Genomic DNA, 7179 nt, shown 5'->3' with positions numbered 1-7179 from the left:
AGAGAGGCCCATAGAGCAATACAGCTAGCAGGGAGCTGCACACAACTGCATAATAACCATTACAATCTGAATACAAGAACACTTTATCTATTATTTTAAGCAAGTTTAAATTCATATTGATAGAAGAGCGATATTAGGATTTACCCTACTGCTAAGTTCTACTCTTCCCCATGGCGCGTACACATATTAACCAGTCCATTCAGAGAATTTATCCTTTTTCTGGGAACAGAGGACGGGTGCTCAGGGAGAGTGGAGGTTTGGCACCACGGCTCCTGGGGAACAGTGTGTGATGATTCCTGGGACCTCGCAGATGCCAATGTTGTGTGCAAGCAAGGGGGCTGTGGAGCTGCTGTGTCTGCCCTGGGCGAGGCCTCTTTTGGGGTGGGGACTGGCCCCATCTGGCTGGACAAGGTGAACTGCAAGGGAACAGGGTCGTCTCTGTGGAACTGTTGTGCCGAGCCCTGGGGAAACAGTAGATGCCAGCATAAGGAAGATGCTGCTGTGATCTGCACCCGTGAGTGGCAGTTTTTTACATCCATGATGCAGGTTTGGAGGTGGGGTGGGAAATGTGTTTCCTTGGCTAGATCCTCCTGACTGGCCACAGAACAGACCCCATGTCCTTGATGTAGCTGTCTTATGGCTGGGCTGGGAAAATGCCTTTGTGGGCCCAGTTCTCAGAGGCATCAGCCCATGTAGCACCAGTCCCCACATATATATGCCCCATTGTGCTGCTGTGTTATTCATCCCTCCCAGTTGCAAAGGGAATGGACCTCTTCTTCATCACCAGTGTCTCCATGTAACCCAGCCTGTTCTTTACACACTGTGTGTTTGTGCATGGGCTGGCTGTGTGTGCCAGTTGTAAGCAGTAAGATCTTTACAGTATCCTGGGGTCCTGCTACCTTTGACTGTAGTAGGTGTTTGGCTGTTTCCAACACTTGGTTTTTGGTCTTGAGTTTTGCTTCCAGTCTGTATCAGCTCAGAGGTACTCGCACATTTGTTGCTGTCTTCTTAGAAGTAGACTCTGTTCTTGAAGTATAGCCCTGGATTTGTAGCTTTAAAGACACTACCCTCTGGAATAGATGAGCTGAAAATATCTGACTTCAGCTCTGCAGCAGACCTCACAGGTTCGCCATCCGCATTTCCCAGAAGGAGGCAGAGTGTAGATGTGATGTGCAGGTGAGGTGTGCAAACACACAGGCTACGTCTACACTATTTCCTAATTGTTCCTGAGAGGGCTGCTGAGAAGGGGACCCTAGCCATCAGCTCCCTGTCAGCTTGCATCAAATCCAGAAATGAAGCAGTGATAGCCCATTGCCCCACCTCACAGTCCTCTTCACTGGGTCTCCACATACAAGATTTTCATTTTAACTCTCGGAGGTGATATTCTCCTGGTAACAAGCCTGTCATCTCTGTCTTACTCCAGACTTCAACTCTCCTTCTCTCCTTCTTTGCAGATGGGACAGAGGCCACTGCATCCCCACAGAAAACAGGTAAAAAATGCCCTTGTCCCAGTTGGGTTACATTTCACTGGTACTGAATTCCCCGGGGGATAACCTGTAACCTCCAGCCTGAGGGTATAAAAAGATGTGGCCATCTGAAGTGGATCAGCTATGGTGGGATATGTCCTTTCACAGATGACTTAATTGAGTGAAACACAAATCTACCATTCTCAGGCATCAGTCAGGGGCCTTGTATCCTGTGTGATGAGTGTTGTGTTTCTTGTGTATAGAGATCATAGACTCACAGACATTTAGAGTTGGGAGGGACCTCAGAAGGTTATCCAGTCCAACCCCCTCCTGCACGCAGGACCATCCCCAACTAGCTCATCGCAGCCAAGGCTCTGCCCAGCCAGGTCTTAAAAACCTCCAAGAATGGAGATCCCACAACATCTGTGGGTATCCTGTTCCTGTACTTTGCTAGCCTCCTCGTGAGCAAGCATCTTATAATACCAATCCTAAACTTCCCTTTGTGAAACATGACACAATTTCTCCTTGTTCTTGTGTGCCAACACAATCTAGCTACACCCTGTTTCAAACAATCCTACAGGTTGTTCAAGGCTGTTATTCCTCAGTCTTCTCTTCTCCAGACTAAGTCAGTCCAGTTTCCTCAGTCTTTCCTCAGAAATCATGTGCCCTTGCTCCCTGTTTTTGTCACTCTCTGCTGGATTCTCGCCAATTTGTGCACATCCATTGTGTAGTGGGTGGCCCAAAACCTCACACAGTACTCCAAGTGTGGCCTCACCAGTGCCAATTAGAAGGGAAATATCACATCCCTCAATCAGATGGCAATGCTTCTATTAATGCAGCCCAGTATGCAGCTAGCTTTCTTTGCAACAAGAGCACACTGATGGCTCCTATTCAGCTGATTGTCCTCTGTAACCCCCGGGGCCTTTTCTGCAGAGCTGCTGCTTAGCCATTAGGTCCCCAGCCTTTACCAGTGCATGGGATTGTTTCATCCTAAGGGCAGGACTTTGCACTCTTCCTTATTGAACCTCATGAGATTTATTTTCATCCAATCCTCCAATTTTTCAAAGTCTCTCTAAATCCCTGCTAAACCTGCCAGCATATCTACTACTCCCCAGAGCTTGCTGTCATCTGCAGAATCTCCTCAAGTGCACTTCATCCCATCTTCCAGGTCATTGATGAAGATATTGAGCAAGATTGGCCCCAGGACCAACCCTTGGGCTTCTCCACTTGATACCAGCTGCCAACCTTACATTGAGCCTGATGATCCAGCCAGTTTTCTATCCACCTAACAGTCCATTCACCCAACCCATGCTTCCTTAGCCTGCTTGCAAGGATGTTCTGGGAAACAGTATCAAAAGCCTTGCTAAAGTCAAGGTATACCACATCCAGTACTGTCCCCCCGTTCATAGAGCCAATCATCTCACCAGAGAAGGGACTACGGTTGGTCAGGCATGACTTGCCCTTGGTGAATCTACACTGATTGTTCCTAATCACCTTCTGCTCCTCCAAGTGCTCAGAAATGGATTCCTCGAGGACCTGCTCCATGATTTTACCAGGCACTGAGGTGAGGTTGTCTACTCTATAGTTCCCCAGATCCTCTTTCTTTCCTTTCTCCAAGATATGCACTATATTTGCACTTTTTCAATTGTGCAGGACCTCTCCCAGTCACCATGATTTTTCAAAGAATATGGCCAGCGGCTCTGCAATGACATTGGCCAACTCCCTCAGCACTCTCAAGTGCATCTCGTCTGCAATGTTCCCTAAAACTCATCAAGTGGCCCTCCAGCTGAAGTAACTGCCCACCACTGCTTTATCTGTTCTTTCACCACTGTTGGCTGCTGACCTCTTTCCCAAACTGTGCTGCCAAGTGCAGTAGTCTGGGAGCTGATCTTGCCTGTGAAGACTGAGTTTAAAAAGGGAACCGAGTACAAGGGCCTTTTCTGCATCATGCACCATTAGGTTCCCTCCCCCATTCAGTAAAGGCATCGCATTTTCCTTGATCTTTCTCTTATTGCTGACATACTTTATCCCATGATTAAAATAATAGACATTGGCCACAAAAAAGCTATGCAAATTGATAACACCAGTCTCAGCCACACTTTCTGGGCATAGGTGGTTCAATAAGGGGTATGGACATCTATCTGCTTGGCCTTTTTGTTTCCATAAACATATATTTAGGTGGCACAAAGGCAATGTTGTTTTTATCCTGAGAGAATGAGCTTCTCCCCCTGGAGTGAGGGTCCACTAAGAATGTTACCTGGGGTGGGAGCTGCATGGGGTGCTGAGCAGGAGCCATTCCTGTCCAGTGGCTCCTGGTATGAATGTGCGCATGACAAACTGTCTGCGTTCCAGCACTGAACCTGATGCCATGCGTGGTGCAATTAGAGACTACAGAGTCCTAGATTGTAAGGCTGGAAGGGACCTCGGAAGATCATCGGGTCCAACCCCTGCACCAGGCAGGAAAGACAACCGGGGTCAGGTGACCCCAGCAAGGTGACCGTCCAGTCTCCTCTTGAAGATTTCCAGGGTTGGCAATTGCACCATCTCTGGAGGGAACTTATTTCACTTTTTGAGGCTGAAGAGTCCCAGATCCCTCAGCCTTTCCTCATATGGCTTGCCATGCAAGTCTGATCATGTGAGTGGCTTTTCTCTGGACTCTCTCAAGCTTCTCCATGTCCTCCCCCTATGCCCATCTGCTTCTCACAGAATAGTCTCTGCGTATTGCATGTTCTTTTCATTCCAGAAACACCTCGGCGCCCATCTCTAACAGGGGGGAGAGACATGGTGCCCATTGTCATCTGCATTGTCCTGGGGTCCCTTCTCTGTCTCGTCCTGATCATTCTGGGGGGAAAGGTGAGAAACACCAGGGCACTGCACAGAGGTGAGACTCATTGGTCTGAGGATAGAAAAAAATATATATAAATAATTAGTGAGGGGAGGGGTATTGGCAGAGCTGTGATGCAACCTAGGCCTTGCGGGTAAGGGGAGGTATAGCTGAGGAGGGGAGGATGCTGAAAGTCTGCCACAGGGAGATCCAGCTTGTCTGTGAAATAAAGCCTTCCATCAGTAACCTTGCAGCAGAATTGAACAGGGCTACAAATAAATATAGGGACAACACTGAACTGAGACAGCCTCACAAGGGTGGTCAGGACAAAGCAAGATAACAAAGGGGATGAAAGAGTTTGGAAATATGAACATAGTTTTGGTCCAGCTGTTCTCTATGAGGGAAGGAAATATGAGGGAAGCAGTTAGCAATGAAAGAGAAAGAAGCAAAGAAAAAGCAAGGTGGGAAAAAGGAAATGTGGAGAAAGAAAAAAAAATCCTTATACTTGGCCAAGTGCTGGGTGGCAGTTGCTACCTTACTTCAATCAGGAGGTTATAACTTCCCATGAAAACCAGAGTCAATGTAAGTATGGTGCCTACATGTGCCTGTGTGAATATATTTACAGGTTTCCAATAGATAAAACTGGGGAAGTGTCAGGAGTACTAAGATGAAAGTAGTAGAAAGGGAAGGTGTAGGCTGCATATATAAAAATGTCTTGTGACAGAGGAGCAGTCCTGGAACAGTCTCCAGAGGGAAATTGTTGACTAGGCTTGGGCAGTGTCGCACTGGATATTTTTCTGTAGACTGGAAAAGAAAGCAGAACTGTGCTGTAGGGCTCAGCTGAGCTCCAAAGGGAAGGGCTAGAGGACCTCTTAACATTTCCTCTTGCCATGATCCTATGTGAACCCTGCCTTTTGTTTTCAGGCTCCGGAAGATACTCAGGACCGTTACCTGATGCTGTGTATGAGGAGATTGATTATAACACGATGAGGGAGAAGTTTGAGATGTTTGGTCGCTCAGGTATGTGCGCCCCATTGCCAACACACAGCAGGTGTTTAAGGGTGTTTTTACACATTTGTGGCTTTGCCAAGTTCAGTATATTCTTTGCTGGGGGTTTGTATCCCACAACGTATCACACTTATTTCCAAAACTATTTTGCACAAGTTTAACACTTGCTATTTGTAAATGTGCTTTTGCAAGTAAAAGATGTTACAGAGCACCTGCATAACAATTATACCCTCACTTTGCAGCCCTCTGAGCCCTGGAAGGCTGCAGGTACTGGGCCTGGGGTGAGAACAAGATGTTACAGGAGCTCTGCAAATGAGTTTCCTTCCAAGAAGACACTCCACTTGTCCCAACTCTAGACAGCATTTGTCTCCCTCTGCCCATGCTGCAGTCTAGGAACAGAGCCTGCATGGATACTGTGAGAGGTCATCCGTAGGAGCATATGGGGCAGGGGCAGTCTGAATAGTTTTCCCACTGCCGTCACTTCTCTGTTGTATGGGCTCCCTCCTCCCCAGGTGTCTAGCCACCAATCAGTTCAACAGGGTTCATATGGATAACACACTGTCTCTCACCCTCCAGTCTCCTACTCGGAGGACTCCGTGATGAAGCTGCAGTATTACACTGGGGACAGCAAGCAGGGAAATGACCTTGGATCAGCACAAGGTAATGGGGGAAGGCACAGCCCAGAGATAGAGGCCCAGATCCAAGGGGAAAATTCAGTTTCCTGGGCATTTTCTGTGTATGTTCCTCCTGTTTTAGCACTCATGTGAGATAGTGGAATGGGTCAGATTTAACAAGATGTTCAGAGAGCATCCTGATGGGAATATGGGGTCAGATCCAGACACTTCCTGCATGCGAGTTTTGGGCAGGGAATGGAGAAAGTAATAAGATGCTGAGCAATAAGAAGTCTGTCACAGAGCAAACATAAATCAGTGGCCCAGCTCTTACTTCCCTGCCTCCCTGCCATGAGCACAGAGGCCAGGTTGCATACTAATCTGCACGAGGACTTGAACTCAGAACCAGTAGAGTGTGGTTTCACTCTGACAAGGCTGGATCAGGTGCTGACGCTACAGTTTTTGAAGGAATCCAATGCTAGTCAGCACCAGCACAGATCCTGACCCTAGTCACATACATTATCCCAGGAGTAGGGGATGCACTTGGGCACCCTTGTATGCTTAGGTATTCATGAAGAACTGAAGTAGGATCAAATCCTGTTTTACTAACACTCATTACTCTTCCCTTTCCACCTGAATCACTCTGAGAGATTGCTTGTAATGCCAGAGAAAACAGCCCTAGGTCCGAGACAGCAGGCATTTGCTGGGAAAAACGGACACTGGGGAAGGAAAGTTGAGTGTGGTATTTCTTTTGTGCAGAAAAAGCTGCCCCTGGGGATTTCCAGCTGGATTACGATAGTGTGGAGGAGCCTGCACTGAGTACTGCCCATGTACCTCCAGACAGTCAAGGTGAGAAGCAAATCCACCCCCAGAGGGGAGGAGCACCGATACACATGCCCAGCACCTGTTCCAATGCCTGCTAATTAGCACCACTTAATCTAATCTGCTGCAGCATGCTAATTAGGTTTGTTTATTTTAGTATTGAGTCTGTAATACAATGCAACCAAGTGTACCAGTATCTAAGAGAGCAACTTGGTACTGTCCCACCAATGTGCCCTGGCTGCAACGGGCCTGATCATACCCCAGTCTCATCCTGCTGAACCCATCCACAAATCCGCTGCTGTGTGGAAATGGGTCAATGACAGAGCTTTAAGCTCATCCCTCCACAGCTGCTGCCCAACCCGTGGTTTCAGCAGGCCTTGGGGAAGGTTGTGGAGCAGCCTCCGTGCTGAGATTTCAGGTCTCCTGAGAACTTGGTTGGGTCAGCAGA

The 7179-nt window shown here is 47.8% G+C and overlaps 2 long non-coding RNA genes across 2 annotated transcripts; both read left to right on the top strand.

Moving 5' to 3' along the window:
- Positions 1–300: 300 nt before the first annotated feature.
- LOC132250274 (uncharacterized) lies at positions 301–4342 on the top strand. The gene is made up of 3 exons (XR_009461939.1): positions 301–514; positions 1455–1490; positions 4210–4342. It is a non-coding gene; the product is annotated as an uncharacterized LOC132250274 (long non-coding RNA).
- An 882-nt stretch (positions 4343–5224) lies between these two features.
- LOC132250268 (uncharacterized) lies at positions 5225–6752 on the top strand. The gene is made up of 3 exons (XR_009461926.1): positions 5225–5310; positions 5875–5958; positions 6669–6752. It is a non-coding gene; the product is annotated as an uncharacterized LOC132250268 (long non-coding RNA).
- The last annotated feature ends 427 nt before the right edge of the window (positions 6753–7179 follow it).

Source organism: Alligator mississippiensis, chromosome 4 (genome assembly GCF_030867095.1).
Source record: "Alligator mississippiensis isolate rAllMis1 chromosome 4, rAllMis1, whole genome shotgun sequence".
Classification (NCBI taxonomy): Eukaryota; Metazoa; Chordata; order Crocodylia; family Alligatoridae; genus Alligator; species Alligator mississippiensis.
The sequence above is the reverse complement of the archived record's forward strand: the minus strand, read 5'-3'. Positions and strand labels throughout refer to the sequence as shown.